Raw genomic sequence first — 17,995 nt, forward strand, 5'->3', positions numbered from 1 at the left:
CATTCATTGATTCTAAATTTGCAAGACAATTCATCCAATCAACACAGAGGGTCTAAGGCACCGTAAAATCACGAGTCCGGAAGATGTGGACAACATAAGCCGAGCCGCTTTCAAGTCAAACCTTACTCCAACCACGCTCCATTGCAGCAGAGATTGCAAAAATTGCTGTAGCTCTGCCATATTTACAAGAGAACAGTCTAAGGGATAAGCAAAAGTGCCCAAGGGACGACCATTATGGTCACGAAAGATTCCACCACAACCGGACTAACCAGAAACCACTGAAGCATCTGTGTTAGCTTTAATCCAGTCCGCTGGGGGCGGGCTCCAGTGAATTGGAAGAATACGGGGTGCATCCCGAAGACGAGGTGGAAGACCCAATGATTCCAAAGTCTGATGTTCCATCATCGAGTTCCAAGTGCAACCTGAATGAAGTTGATCAACACTTCTGATATTCGCCCATAAAAGACAAAGAGAAACATGAATATTTGGAGCGACGTCATTAAAAGTGCAGCTATTTCTGGTATGCCAAATCACCTAAACCGCATTCATTACAGCACAGAGCCACACAGCCGTCAATTGTTTGCTGAATTTATGAGAAAGAGCATGGTCAATTAACACAGAAAATGAAGAGTCTAAAATTAAACGTCTACCAAACAATGCCGAAACTCCAAGCCAAATTTCCTTAGTGAAAGAACATTGAACCAGAAGATGTTCAAGTGTTTCATAATATGAACAACAGAGACAACAACGAGATACAAGAGGAAGACCTCTGAGTCTGAGTGCTTCATGAGTCGGAAAATAACAAGAGAGCGCTCTCCGACAAACCAATGAGAGAGAAGGCGGAATGAAAGGCTTCCAGATGAGAGAGAAAACCGGGTGACAAATAAGAGGTTGTCGCAACCAATTATAAAACAACTTGACAGAAAAAATGTCGTTGGTTGCAGGGCGCCAAAAAACTTCATCCGAATCAGAGCCGTTCAGTTTAATATTAAGAATCTGATGAGATATATTGGAAGATAACTCAGGCAAACCATGCCATACACCATTAAGAAGAAAGTCTAAAACCCGTGTAGTAAGTCTTCTTTGAACCATCAAAGGAAAGCCAAGCCGATACGCCAAAGAAGGGAGTATCCAAAAAGAAGTCCAAAAAGGTAAATCTGAAGATGATCCTAGCGTCCAAAAAGAGTGCTCCCTAAGCTTGTGATAGGCCGAACAAATGGAAGACCAAATAGAAGATCTGCAAATAGCACCACGGGGGATACCCGAGGGACTAATAAAGCGAGTCCGAAGCAAGTGGAAGCATAGTGAATTTCCAGCGATCAGACCCCAAGGCAATTTCCCAGTGAGAGCAATATTAAGAGTAGAGAGATGTTTCAAACCCAAGCCTCCTTCACTCAATGGGCGTAAACAGATCCTCCAGGGGGGAGCCACCAGTTTCATGGAGTTGGTGGAGCCAATCCAAACAAAATTCCCCATGCTCCTTGATAATTTTTGAATCAAAGCAACTGGCCATTTATAAATAACAAAGGAGTGAATTATAGAACCAGTGATCACAGAGTTTACCAGGGTGAGCCGTCCTGCCATTGATAACACACTCCCTTTCCATCTTGACAATACCCCGATGATTTTATCAGCAATAGGCCCGAGATAGGCCGCTCGAAGAGCTGCCTAGAAAAGAGGCACCCCAAGGTATACGAAAAGGAGAGAACCAGTCCTGATCCCAACGATATCCGTTAACTTGGTCCGACGTCTGGAAGCAATCGAGTCCCCAAAATAAGCCGCAAATTTACTCCAATTGACCATTTGCCCCGACACAAGCCCATATTTTATGAAGATTTCATTAATGATTCAAACATTCACCAAGGTTGCCTGACAAAAAATCAAAACATCATCAACATATAAAAGGTGGGTTGGCAAATGACATTTACTTGAATAGGCCATCGGCTTTAGAGCTCCACTGTTCACATAAGAAGAAATCAACCGACTCGGATAATCTTCCACCAACCCAAATAGGATGGGAGAGAGAGGTCCCCCCTGACGAACACCCATAGAGCACTGAAAATAACCACTAATGCCATTACTGGTGATAATTGAAATACGGGCAGACGAGAGGATGTTAAAGATCCAATCTCTGAAACGGAGGGAGAAATCGAATGCCTCTAAAACCTCGAAAAGGAAACTCCAGTCAAGCGTATCAAATGTTTTTCGAATGTCAATCTTCAGACTCATATTCCTACCAAATGATTTCTTGTTCAAGGAATTAATGCCCTCAGTAGCAATGGCAATGCATTGATGAACTTGACGCCCTTGAACGAATCCGAACTGATTAGAGGAAACAATTCTTGAAGCAATTAAAACAAGCCTGTCAGCAAGGATTTTAGAAATGATCTTGAAGCTGAAGTTGCTCATGATAATAGGCCTGTACTGCTCAATGAGTGAGGCGCCATCCACCTTTGGTATAAGAACCATGAGGTTTGAGTTTAGCCCAGATGAGATTAAGCCATGCATAAAGAACCACTTTACCATTCTACAAACACCAGGACCAACAATTGACCAACAGGATTGAAAAAATTGACCAGAAAACCCGTCCGGACTAGGAGAGCTGCTGGGATCCATTACAAAAACAGTATGTCTGATCAAAGAATCGGTAGGACACTAAAGAAGGGAGTCATTTTCCTCATCAGAAACAAGATGAGGAATCATGTTCCGAACAGAATCTAAATCTCGAGGTTGCTGGGCAGGATTAGCAAAGAGGGAAGCATAGTAGTCTGTAACATGATTTGAAATTAACACCGGGTCAGTGCAAGGAGTTCCATTAATGTTTAAAGAGCTGATACCAGTCACCGCCTTGTTATCAGAAGGCACTCTATGAAAGAAATTGCTATTTCTGTCTCCCTCCGCCAGCCATCGAATATGGCTTTTTTCTTTCAGATACATCTCTTTCTGGGATAAAAAACGATCAAGCTGTGAATGGGTTTCAAGTTCCTGTTCATGAAGTGCATCAGTCCAACCATTTGATTCAATCTCTAGTTGAATATATGCCAGCTTATCCTGAGCTCGAGCAATATTCAGATTGAAGTTACCGAAGACTTTCTTGTTCCAACGACACAGAATAGGTCTAAGACCCCAAATCTTATACGAAAGCAAAGGCATAAGGGCCAGCGGAGGGCAAGGTAAGTCCCAATAATCTTTTACCACGTCAGAAAATCCAGGATGACTGATCCACATTTTTTGAAACTGGAATCTAGGCGGTATACGGGCACCAGAGGAGCAAGTGAACAGAAGAGGATGATGGTCCGAGTGATGGCAAGGCAAACCAGTACAACAGAAATCCCAAATATCAGAAAAGGATGTGGAGACAATAGCCATATCAAGATGTGAATTAACCCTCGCATTCCCCTGTCTGTCGTTACACCAAGTGTAAAAGCATCCAGAAGTTGGAACATCAATCCAGTTTCCATTGTCAATGAACTCTCTAAAATCCCGACAAGGCCTCGATGCAAAAGATCTGTCGGTTTTCTCGTGAGCTCTAAGCACGACATTAAAGTCCCCAATAGTGATCCATAAGCCATCGTTCTCCAATTTTAGCGCGGATAAGCGAGTTAATAAATCCAGTCTGCGATTTGCCCAGATGCTTCCATAAACAAAGCAGAGATGGTGAGAATTACCGTGAAGCAAAACAGAAAGCAAGACAAACCGATCATGTTGAAAAGTAACCGAGACAGAAGCACTCAAGTTATTTGATTTCAGAATCCAAAGAGAAGGTTTCTCCCTCAAATTGCAAGTAACCAATGTCATTCCCAGACCAATCCAATAGCTAGGTGGAATTGAATCAAAATCAACCATAGGCTCTGCTAAACAAAGAAAATTAGGCCTATATTGTGTACAGATAGTAGTCAGATACCTCTGAGTGTTAGGGTTGAGGATTCCCATGCAATTCCAGAAAATGACATTCATTTGAACCGTAAGGGCGGTTTACTAACCCTTTTAGATCGGGTTGCAACAGAGTCCTTGTCTACTGAAGACAATCTAGCTCCCTTTCTGTGAGAATTAACAGTATGCCATTCATCCTCTTCTTTGTCCATCTGATCCACCCATGAAGCCGAGAACTCTTCAGTAGAGGGTAGAATGTTCGCATTCCCATGAGATTCAGGTCTCTCCAAACTGTCACTCAAAGCCTCCCTATCCATAGGGCTGCCTGAGAACAACAAGTCCGACGGCTGAGCTCTGATGGGATCCTTCGCCAACTCCACCTCAAGAGACACACTTGGAGGTTTACTTAAGGCAATAATAATTCTATCAGTTACTTCAGTCATGGGAACAGTGTCCCGAGGTCCAGCAGACGGTCTTTGTTGTAGAATCTGAAGTTGACGCTGAGGTGAAGCCGATCGTTTGCTGGATTCTTGTTTTCCAACTGGTCTTTTATTCTTTCGACAGTCATATGCCATATGGCCAATGCTCGAGCAAACCTTGCAGAAGCTCGGAAGCCTTTCGTATACAATATCAATCCAAATTTGTTTACCCTTTCGTTCAATACCCAATTGGGTCGGTAATTCACCTGCCATGTCGATATCCAGTAGCATTCTCGCAAAGTGACCAAGATCACCATCAATTGTGGCTTTATCAAATCTGATTAAACCCCCAATTCCCCTTGCAATGTCTGATAAAATTTGCACATCCCAATACTCCCAATGAAGAGCATAGAGTCGGACCCATATCTATGCACTTGTGGATTTCTCAGCGAACAGATCAAAGTCCGAAATCCATGGTTGAAGTCGAAAAATTCCTGACTTCACATTCAGAACTCCCCTACCAACAGCCCTGCCCTCAGCCTCTTTGGACGGAAGAATCACTTGATAAAAGCCTCTTCCAATTGCAATAAGTTTCCAGGCCTCAGTAAATCCCCAAATCAAATTTAGATTTCATTTGAAATCTGCAACTTTCCAAGGATAATCACCTTTGGATAAAATCAACCGACCAATTAGAGAATGGGAGCACATTGCTACCCTTCTATCGTCAGCAGCTTGTGTAATTCGAACCAGTTTTAAACCACCCATAGCTGAGGATGGAAGAATTTCAGGAATGCGACTGTTCAAAACAGAGGCGAATGAAGGTTTTAGGGCAAGCGAAGGTCCGCCGGCAGAATCCGAAGCCGCAACGGAATTTAAACCACCCATATTCGAAGGACGGCTGTTCAAAACAGAGCTAGGATTTGGGGCAGGCGGAGGTCTGCCGACAGAAACCGAAGCCGCCGCAAATCGGAGACGAAGGTTGAATAGAACCCCGATGCGGATGAAGTCCTCCGGTGAAGCCATAATCAACGGATGAAAAACCTTTTAAAAGTCTTGATGAAAAACCTTAAATGATATTAAAAGGACCTCTTTTGAGAAAGGAAGTCCAAAGCATGTAAAACCAGATTGTACAAATACTCAACCTTCCTGCTATACACCTGAACCGAACCTTGAAGCAGCAAAGCAACTTCAGCAAAATTGATGGAAATGTTAGCGGAATGGTCTTCAACGCTGGGAATTTCACCGGAGCAAATCTTCAAGAGGTAGTCTTCGAGTTTCTTAGCGAGATCCACCTCCCAATTGGCCTGTAGGTCACGCTCTGCCTGCACTGTATGGATTTTAATGGAAGAATCTTCTTTGTTATTGGTCATTGCATCATTCTAGTGTGAGGATTCGTTGAGAAAACGGAAGTTCAGAACCTAGGGTTTGGGTCAACGATTCAAAAGATGAAATAAACCCCAAAAAAGAAAGATTGATAAGGCTTGTAGCTTGATTGAGTTCCGAGAAATTTGAAGAAAAGAGCTTCAATTTGGTGCCAGAAACCACTAGATTTGGCGATTCGTGAGGAGAGAGAAAGAGCGTTGAAGTTCAAAGTTTCCCCTATTTTTTCATATTTCGCCTTCACTCAAGATTTTAATTAGCAAAAGGAAATAAAAAGTAATTAATCTTTCTACAAATTGTATTAAGGCTTAGTAAAATGCATCTATCAAAAAAGAAAAACTTAGTACAACAATGTAGTGTTTAATTGAAGAAAACAATTGTTTCAATTTTTTTTTTGAAAAAAACAATTAAAGAATCAAGAGCATCACCAGCTCAAACTTTAAAATAATCACCACCTATATTTTAGATGAGTAACTACTCAAAGTAATCCTTTCTTAATTTTTAGTGTTGTAATTAATTAGTAAAGTGCAATTAATTTTTAGGGTTGGAAGAAATGTATAATGTACATATTTCCATTTTATATTTATAGCACTATATTTTGGAACTTGATACTATAACTTACCTTACTAAATTTACATATTTTTTAAGAGTATCCATTGAGAAATAATCCACACACATATATGAAATAGCAAAAGCAGAGAGAAATGAGTAGAAGTGTTTTAGAGGCATTTTTGATGAGTTGTCAAAGTAGTAAAAACTAAAATTAAAAATATTTAATAATAACAAATTTCTATTCTATAAAATAATAAAATTTACAAAACCGAGTGGGTGTATTAATTAATTAATTATTAATGATATAATAACTCAGATTTATAAAATTTATAATAAAAAAGACATATTATAGTAGGTGAAGAGGTATTGTATTAATTAATGATATAATAACAAATTATTAATGAAGTAGGTGAAGATGTATTATATTAATTAAAATATAATGACACATTAGTAATTTATATTTAATAGGTTTTATTATTTAATACATTTGAGGAGAAATGTTTTAGAGGTGTTTTTGATGAGTTGTAATCAAAATTAATTAATAATAACAATTTTCTATTTTATAAAATAATAAAATTTACAAAATCGAGTGGATGTATTAGTTAATTATTAATGATATAATAACTCATATTTATAGAATTTATAAAAAAAACGACATATTATAGGAGGTATTGTATTAAATGATACAATAAAAAATTATTAATGAAGTAGATAAAGATGTATTATATTAATTAAAATATAATGACACATTAATAATTTATATTTAATAGGTTTTATTATTTATAACATCTCTTACAATTTATTATATTATATAATGCAAAGAGTTTGTGATTTTTTTTTCACAAATTTACATCCCCACAAACTACAAACTTGAGGTACGGTTCAGTTGCGTTTTCTTAGCGTTATATGATTTTTTTAATTGTTTTTGGTTTATATTGTACATTGTTATTTTGAGGTTACTTGACAGAAGACAAACAATAAAGAGGACATCATGTACCCTATGATAAAATTTTCATGTTATTATTCACATTATAAAACTCTTAAAAATTGTGCAATTTAAGCACTATTTCTCCCGATTGTATATTTGAAATAATCGTTTTATTGGTTTAAGTTATGATTAAGTTGTTATACATTTCTTACAAAATTCAGCTCTTAAATAATGTAGAAATTAACTTTATTTATTATATTTTGATGTGTTTTTTTAATGAATTTGTTTTCATATAGTATGACAATGTTGCAAATGAAGTCTCACTTCAACCAAATCAATTACCTTTCTGCCGAAAAAGACACATGGAGAATACGAGTCAGGTAAGTAGGTCATGGGAAGCACTTAACACAAAAGAGAACAATTTCATAATACGTTTGGATATGATATTGCTAGATGAAGATGTATTTATTTCACATTTTTATATATTCATTAATAGTGAAAATATATTGATATAATTTTTATTGCAAAATAGGGTAGCAACATTCATGGAAATGTCCGTAAACCCCAAATTGATAAATTTTGAAGCAAATTACATGAAGGAAAAATTCATATTATTGAGAACTTCAAAACTATGTCAGCTTTATACAAAGCTACATGCCTATTCCCAATGAGAATAAGATTGTCTTCCTTCTAACATAACATAAGTTGATGAGATTAATTACAAAATTGCTCTACAAAAGTTTGAGTTTGTTACGATTAACAAGCTTATTGATAGATGTCAAAAGCATTTAGTTCTAATTGGTGAAATATTTCAAATAAAGTTTTAGGGTTTAATTCAGTTTCAAAGTAAATATTTTGATGGAAGGTCAATTTCCATAAAAGACAAATCATTGATTATTATTTTAACATCAACCCCACCCATGTGATTCGAATCTATGACCTCTACAGTCATAAGTAAGTTCTCAACCAACAGGCTAAGAGCTTCACCACATTGTACATCTATAAATATGTTTGTGTATCTATCTATATACATTTGTAATTATTATATAATAATAAAAATTACTAAGAACGTATTTAATTAGACTAGGAAAATAATAAATGAGTTATCACACAAAAGAGAGAGAAAAAATATTTATACAATTTAGGTTCATTTAGACTATTGTAAATTACTTTAAAAAAATTAAATAAAAAATTGTAATATTTATAATGAAAAACTCACAACTATATTATTTTTTAATGTAGGAATTTATAAAGCTTATCACATATGAAGCGGAATGTTGTATGGAGCAAAATGTTATTTGAATCATTATGCTCCATTTTTTTAATAAAATAAAATATTTACTATTTATTACTCTACTTTATAATCTAATTAATAAAGAATATTATTTTCAATACAATTAGTACATATATATTAAAGATGAACGGGGTTTAAAATTATCGTAAACTTTTCAAATAAAAAATTATACAATGTTCTTTTTAAAAATATTTTTTTATAAATTCAAATTATTTTAATTTTTTTTATATCATTATATGCAAATGATATATAATTAAAAATATTAAAATGTTAAATTTTTGTATAAAAATTTAGTCGACCCGCGCAAAGAGCGGGAACAATACTAATATATGTATATATATAGAGAGAGAGACAAAAGATATTTCTATATTTTGATACATCACATTAATTGTGATGTGTTAAAAAATCACAATTTTTACTCTATTTTTCTATGCTGAAAATTGAAAATTTTATTTATAATATATATTGAAAATTAAAAATTATAAGCGAAATAAAAATATATATTTTGATTTAGAATAAATTGTTACGGACAATAGTCAAATATTTTTATATTTATCTACTCAAATTTTATGATAAATTACATTATTATTTACCTAATAAAATAAAATTTGACTGATATTATATAAGATATATATTAAATAAAAAAATGCTAAAATATATTGAAAGCATTTTTACTATTATACTACATGAAAGGTTATTTATTACTATTAAATAATATTCCGATTTATAAATCAATAATTTAAAAATTATTGTAAAAAAACCAATAATTAAATCAATGGTCTATAATATTTTATGTGTTATTAGTATAGTTAAAAAAAACCAATAAAAATATATTAAACTAATTCAATTTATCGATAAACTATTAAAAATAATAATAGTGCTATTTCGATATTTAACTATTTACATATCCATATTCATTTTCATAATTAATAAGTCAAATATTTTGATTTCAGTGCACTTTTATTATTTTCATTTATTTTTTTAATTTTATATTTATAGTTTTTTTTTATATACAAAATATAACATTAAAGAAATACATTCAACCAAAATTAACTTAATATATATTTAAGTGCCTTCTATGGATTGTTTTTTACAAAGTACAATTATTTGGTGTGTTTTCATCATTGGATGATGTAGTATAAAATTAATCCAATTCGTTTAATTCTTTTGCCATTAATTTTTTTTGGTTACCTTTTGCCATTAATTTTTGAAACTACAATTATAAAGCTAAACAAAAACGTAATTTAGTTAATCAGTTTTAATTGAGTTATTTTTTATAGGATAAATTACAAAACTAGGTCAAATGAGAGGCACATTTACATAATTAACCCATTTACTCAACCTACTACATATCTAGGCTGATTTTATGTGACTTTCCCATAATACCCCTAACCTTCCCACTTCCCACTTCCCCCTTAGCGAACGGTCGCTCCCTCCCTTCTCATTGGTTACGCAAAAAGTTGGCTCCTCCATTAATGATTCCAAGACTTTTTATCTTCCTAACTTCCTTTAAATTGTATGAAATCTGCACCATTTCTCCAAATCACAATGTATTTCTCTTTTTCCTCTCTAAATCTCTTGATTCTGCAACTTCCTAATCCTAGAAAACGAAGCCATGGTTCTTCATCTTCCTATTCCTGCTCGTTACTTGGTTTCTTTCTTCTTGTTACCATCAAAGAAATGGTTATTCTACGTTATTTCCATCGTTTTTACCAGTTTATCATATTATTATTGTCGCTTTTAAGGGTGAAAGGCGCGAAAAATGTAAGTATCTGCTGTTTCTTCTGCGTTTTTCCATGAAATCACTTTGCGTAGTCGATGATTTCGTGAAGATCTGTGAAGAGAAAGAGCCTGAAACGTGTCAATCTACTTCGCGAATCGATTAGTTCGCGAAGTCTGCGAGTAGAAAAGTTCATGATTTCATTCGCAGACTTTGCGAAAGCATCGATATGCGACGTAGATCGTCACGTTTCAGACCTCGCAGACCTCGCGAAACCATCGATTCGCGAAGTAAAATCATCATTTTCCCTGCACATTTACATTCGTATGCTTCGCTAATCCTCATTTCGCGAAGCCAAAATCATCTTTTTCCTGCCTAACACGATTAATTTTTCCTGAAGGTGGTTGATTACATAACATCCCTTTCTGGAAGGCGGCGTATTGGACTGCAGGGGAGACTTTCCTTCCTGTATAGGGAGAAATTTCCCTCAAGATTGGCACATTAACTTTGAAATGATTGGTTAGGAGAGATTGTGCCAATCTTGGTGTGCACCATAGGACACGTCCATTCCAAATGGTATGGACTTCCATTTCTCATCCCAAAAGGTCTGGACTTCCAATAGAGGGAAAAATTTCCATCCAGATTCGTCACGTTGACTTTGAAATGATTAGTTAGGAGTTTATTGTGGCAATTTTATTGTAAATTTTGATAATGTTATGATTTTAATGTTGTTATTATGGCAATCTTGTTGTAAATTTTGATAATGTTATGATTTTAATGTTAGAATCCGTTGTTGTTTGGCAATTTTTTTGTTATATACCACTTCGCGAATTAGCTTAAAAACACATCCAGGTTTCGCATATGCTAATAAAATTCATCAAGTAAACCAAACATTAGTTTCGCAGGCTTTGCATATGCTAATTAAATTCATCAAGTAAACCAAACATTAGCTTCACATGCTTCGCATATGGTCGAATCTGCGAAATCAGACGGGAGGGAGGCAGACGCGCGTAAATATTGAGGGTATTATGGGAAAGTCACACAAAAACAGTCTAGATATGTAGTAGATTGAGTAAATGGGTTAAATATGTAAATGAGCCTTCCATTTGATCTAGTTTTATAATTTGCCATTTTTTATAGTGAATTACTATACATAGCCACAATTTCCTACCTCTAGCCCCGTGAATAGACGGAAATACCCTTTGGACAAATTTTCAAAAACCCCAAAACCTCTCAAACACCCTAAACGTTATTGGATCAAATCCAGACTAATTTTTCAACCAAACCATGGATCGTGACAGGGGCAGTAAAGGGAAAGCAAAAATGGTACGATTTACGGTTTTATTTTGTTGATTTGTTGTTGTTTTTTGAATCTGTAAGGGATTTTTAAAAATCGTCGAAATTGCACTCGGGCGTATGAACATTACGCCCGACCTGTGGTTCGAACGTTTGAACATCACGCCCGACCTATGGTGCGGGCGTGATAGCCTCATGCCCGCACCATAGGTCGGGCGTAATGTTCAAACGCACGAACCACAAGTCGGGCGTAATGTTCATACGCCTGCACCATAGGTCGAGCGTAATGTTCATACGGCCGAGTGGTATTTGGGGCTTTTTTTATTTTTTAAATAAATATAATTACATTTAATTGTTTGTTATTTGTTTAGATTAATTTGATTATAATTCATAGGTTAAATGTTAAATGTTGTAAATTATATTGTTGTAAATGTTTATGTTGTTGTAAATGTTGTAAATTATATTGTTGTAATGTTTATGTTGTAAATTATATTGCTGTAAATGTTTATGTTGTAAATGTTTATTGTTGTTAAATGTTTATGTTTATGTTTATGTTTATGTTGTAAATATAATTTTAGTTAAATGTTTATGTTGTAAATTATATTCTTTTCTAATTTAATTGTTGTAAATTGTATAGGTAAATTTAGTTGTTGTAAATCATATTTGTTTTTAATGTAATTTTGTAGACGGAGCGGTCTACTATCGCGGGGAAATCCATCCCGTCATCTGCTCGTCGTCTAGATTTGGACGAGGAGGAGGATACACCACGTCATACGAGACAATGTGGTATTGATGTATCGGGTCGTAGACGGAGAGGGGCTGCGAGGCAGCACGTGCAGAGGGGTTCGATTGAGGAGGCTGTATTGGATCAGCCCGAGATTCGGGGAGCGGAGGCGACGACGGATTATTATGATGACCGAGATCCTGATGTTGATGTTGTGGATGAGTATTTTCAAGAGGTAGCCCAGGTACAACGACGACCTGTATCTGGTGGTGATGGTGAGGGTGAGGATGACGATGAGCAGCCGACCCAGGGCAGACAGCGCAGAGGTGGTCGCTTTGTGAGTACAAGTACTTTTAATTTGCGTATAGTATTTTAAATTTTAGTATAGTATAGTATAATTTTAGCATAGTATAGTATTTATAATTTTAAATTTTAGTATAGTATAGTATTTATAATTTTAAATTTTAGTATAATATAGTATTTATAATTTTAGTATAGTATAGTATAATTTTAGTCTAGTATAGTATAGTATAATTTTATATATTTATAATTTTAGTCATAGTTGTCAAAACCGGACCGATCAAACAACCGGAAAGGACAAAGGGTTAAGGGTTTGAGGTTTAACTGTGATCCAACTGGGTTCAATCGGTATTAAAAAATCATGTGCAAATTATATTTTTATTCATATTTAATCTTATAATATAGTATAATATCGACTATATTCACAAAAATTATACTAATATATAATAACATTTATTTAGTATCAAAACATAATATCAAATTAATAAATTTAACATGACAAATAAATATAAAAATTAAAGAAAATATATACTTTTAAAATTAATAGTGATTATTTTTTATTAATAACTATCATGTAAACATGCTAATAAGATATATATTTTATAATTCAACTTAAATTTAAATTTATTAGATTTTTAAAATTTATTTGTATATATTTAAAATTTAAATGCTAATTAAACTGTATTAATATTGAGAAAATACTCCCTCAAAAAAATATTGAAAAAATATAATAATTTTTTAATGATAATTATCTAAATAGAAAAAAATAATACTAAATCATATTTTAATTATTTAAGTTTTTTTTTTGAGGGAAAACGTCAAATTTTATAAACTTAAACAACATCAAAATTGAGGAGTTCCCGGATCGAATCAGGGTAGCAACCTGACAAAATAACAGGGGTCCGGATAGAATTTGCCCACCTAGCTAAGGTGTGAGCCATCTTATTCCCATCCCGATAAATAAAATGAAAAGAACAACAAATGAAGGATTGTGAAAGCTTGATCACATCCGTGCAGAGGTAGAATAATTCGGACATTGGCAGTTTCCCCTGAGTGAGCGCGTCTATGGCAATTTTTGAATCTGACTCGATCCATATATGAGTGAGTTGGTAGTGTCGGGCTAGCAGTAGACTCTCCCATATCGCTTGTAGTTCTGCTTCGACGACTGAGGAACACACTCTGATCGGGATACCAGCACTGAAGATTACGTTGCCAGAGTCGTTCCGGGCAACCACTCCAACTCTTGCGGATAGGCCATGGCCCTCCCACGCGGCATCACAATTGATTTTCGTGACACCTACGGGAGGGGGACACCACACCTTGTAAGAATCAGGGAGCGGGCAACCAGAGCGGGGCTGAGGCAAGGCATCCCGAATGCTGGTACAATCTGCGTAGAAATTCCGAATTTTGGTGATGATGAGATCCGGTTCAAGAATTTTTCCATCATGGACTAAAATGTTTCTTTTATACCACAGCCACCAGATTAAAATCAGGCCAAACGCACACTCTTTTCTGTTGGAAGATGTTAAATATACCGTAAGCCATTCCCGACAGTTCGTCGCTTTGATACGGTGCCACCAAGTTTCCTCATTAGCCGCCTTCCACACTGCCGCTGCTGCTGGGCACTTGATCAGAACGTGATTGATGTCTTCCATGAAGAAGCCGCAAAACCTGCATTGTGTATCAACTTGGAAGCCTCTCTTACTGAGGTTCGCCATTATCGGCAGGAGGTCCTTTGCCACTTTCCAGCCGAAGTGGATGACCTTCGGGGGGGACCGTTATACGCCAGAGCATTTGCCAAACTGATGGCGAGGGAGCACTCGAGAAGGATGCAGCGTTGGTTTCCTTCCGTCGCTGTTCCGCTAGATGGTAACACGATCGGACAGAGAAACGCCCATGCTTCTCAGGACCCCAGTAGAAGTCGTCGCTATGTCGGCCAAAACTGATCCAGATTTTAAGAATTTCCATCGCATCTGAAACAGAAAATAAACTGTTAATCAAATCTCCATTCCAATCCGTACCTTCCGAGGACAGCAGCTCATTAACTATATGAGGGCGTGTGGTAGCCTTACACAATAACGACCTTTTGGCATTTAATGTCGGGACCCATTGATCATCCCAGATACGGATTAAGTCCCCAGTACCCACTCTCCACATCAGACCATCTCTGATAATGTGTCTTACTGACATAAAACTCTTCCAAATGTAGCTAGCATTTTGTCTCGGTTCTGCTTCGAGCACGTCCGAATTTAGGAAGTATTTAGCCTTCAAAATTCTGAAGCACATTGAGTTATTGTTTCGGGCCAGACGCCATAGCTGCTTAGCCAAGAGTGCAGAATTAAAAGATCGGAGCCAGCGGAAGCCAATTCCCCCCTCTCGCTTCGTTTGGCACAATGCTTCCCACGCGAGCCAATAAACCGGGCGTTTTGTATCTGATCTGCCCCACCAAAACCTGTTCATTAGCTGCTGAATTTCATAACACAGCCCATCAGGTAACGAAAAGCAGGACATCACATAGGTTGGGATGGACTGAATTACCGATTTAATCAAGACCTCTCTACCACCTGCGAAGAGGAAACGTTCCTTCCATCCCCGAAGCTTTCGATGAATGTGTTTTTTAATGGCTGAGAACACTGCTTTTTTGTTCCTGCCAATAATTGTAGGGAGACCTAAATACCGGGGGAGGGCACCCGTTATTTTCACGTTGACAGTGGTAGATATCAGAGCCTTCCTGCTCTCCGGAACCCCAACGCTGAAAAAAAATTCTGACTTGTCGAAGTTGATTTTCTGTCCGGAATTAGCTTCATAGTCATGTAGAATGGTGCATAATTGTGTAATTTCAGACAACATAGCTCTCCCGAAGATCAGAGAGTCGTCTGCGAAAAACAGGTGCGTGATACCAGGGCTCTGTCTAGCCACTTTCAGACCATGCAATCTCCCTGTAGATTCCGCTCGCCTAATATTTGCTGATAAGACTTCTGCACAGACCAGAAAGAGATATGGGGAAATAGGATCTCCCTGACGCAAACCCCTTGTCGGTTTCAAAAAACCCTCAGGTTGCCCATTTATCATAAAGGACATAGATACAGACGAGACACATAGCATGATAAGATTCACAAATGCAGTTGGAAAACCCATTCTCAGCAAAGCCTGTTCTAGAAAAGGCCATTCAATTCTGTCATATGCCTTACTCATATCCAGTTTTAAAGCAAAATTACCTCGGGTACCTTAGATTCTGGTTTTCATGCTATGGAAAGCTTCAAAGGCTAGTATCACATTATCTGTAATGAGTCATCCAGGTACAAAGGCCGATTGAGTATCATGGATTAGACTAGCTAATACCTTCTTCAATCTGTTTGACAGAACCTTGGAGATGATCTTGTATATCACATTGCATAAGGCTATAGGGCGCAAGTCCTTTATTTCCGTCGGGTTCTGAACCTTAGGGATTAATGTTATGAGAGTGTGATTCATCCCGTCAGGTAAAGAACATGTATTCAGACAATCCAATACCAACTTAGTAACATCAGAGCCCATGAACGACCAACATGATTGATAAAATAAGGGAGGCATACCGTCGGGCCCAGGCGCCTTATTGGGGTGCATTTGATGAATAACTCGCTCAACTTCCTCGCCTCTGAAGGGGGCTGATAATTCTTGCTGTTGTTGAGAGGAAAGGAAGGAGTCAACAACTTCTGGTTTTTAAGTTATAACATTATTATTTATTCTTAAATAGTTAATAATAGATATAAGTGAAATGGTAGTTTAGTGGTAAGTATTAGAGTTTATAGAAAGGTCCAAGGTTCGAGTCCTATCTTTGTTAAAATTTATGTATTTTTTTAAGTAAACATGTCTAAAAGCAAACCGGACCAAACCGTTTAACCAGCACTGGGTCAACCGATTCATGGTTGAACCGACCGGTTTGAGCGGGTCTAAACGGTTTTCAAGGATTTAACAACCGGACCACCTCCGACCCGAAATTATGACTGGTTCTGGTCGAACCGGGTTGGACCGGCCGGATCGGTCAGGGTTTGATAACCTTGATTTTAGTATAGTATAGTATAACTTTATAATTTTAAATTTTAGTATAGTATTTATAATTTTAGTATAGTATTTATAATTTTAGTATTATTTAAAATTTCAGGGACCAGCAAATGTCCTAAAGCTAGTGAGGACCACAACTGGATTGTTTCTAGGCCGGTGGATGGTGGCCCCATTGATGGTTCTGTGATTCCTAGTTTTCTAGGACATGTTGCCTCACGGATGCTAGGAGGGGAGCTTTGATCGTTTCTGACATGCTACAACAGATCATTAGCATGTCAGAATTTAGGGATGTGGTTACGTGGTGCGACATCTGAGGTAAGAATAATTTAGTTTGTCAAAATTATTTTAATTATTATTTTTAACCCTAAACCTCAATTGTATATGTGTCATTTTACAGCTGAAGGATATGATCGAGAGGACTGGGTTGTCTCACATCCCATCCACCATGTTCAGGAACCTCGACGCCCCGCTGATATCTGCGTTCGTGGAGCGGTGGCAGCCCGATACGAACTCCTTCCACATGCCGTTTGGGGAGATGAATATTCTACTACATGATGTATGGCAGATTTTGCGTATCCCGATCGACGGTCCGATAGTCTCTGAGTCATGCAGTACTGAGCGGCTGCATGCCATGTGCATGATGATGTTCGGGGTGGATCAGGAGGAGTTGCTGTCGTCGCTCCGAAAATACTAGAGAGGTGGAGGTGTATTTGTTGATGCTGTACACAGACTTACCAGCGAGGGTAGGGATGACGCGACTCGGGCCACGGCGTGGATGTGGCTTATGCTCGGATCCACCTTGTTTGTCGACAAGAGTGGCGATAGGATTAGGTCGTCCCATTTGGCTGAGGTTCACGGCGGTGTCAGAGGGGCAATTGGACTTTCATGGGGGGTCTGCTACACTTGCCACATTATATCGGCAGCTGGGGATAGTGAGCAGAGGAGACTGCTCTGGTATTTGCAGATGTTTGACGCTACTACAAGTGTGGATATACGAGTATTTTCCGGTGTTCCGGCCGCATAAACTACCACTCAGGATCCCAGCTGACCGTCCCCGGGCATGCAGATGGGAGGTCGAGGTTCCAGAAAGGACGACTGCCCGACTAGAGACCATACGTGCACAGCTGGACCGCATGACGGCAGCCGATGTATTTTATAAAATTTTAGTATTAATTATAGTTTTATTTATAATTTTTGTATTAATTATATTTTTAATTTTATAATTTTGGTATAGTTTTATTTATAATTTTAGTATTAATTATATTTTTAATTTTATAATTTTGGTATATTTTTATTTATAATTTTGGTATAGTAATTTTAATTTTAATTTTAATTTAAGTATTATTTATTATTGAGTATTATTTTTTTTGCAGGCGACGTGGTTGCCTTATGGTCCTGTCTCCGATGATGATCAGCTTCGAGTGTCCTACGCCGGTTGGATACGGTATAGAGTAGACCTGTTCAA

The sequence above is a fragment of the Euphorbia lathyris genome, chromosome 9, assembly GCF_963576675.1.
Source record: "Euphorbia lathyris chromosome 9, ddEupLath1.1, whole genome shotgun sequence".
NCBI classification, from domain to species: domain Eukaryota; kingdom Viridiplantae; phylum Streptophyta; class Magnoliopsida; order Malpighiales; family Euphorbiaceae; genus Euphorbia; species Euphorbia lathyris.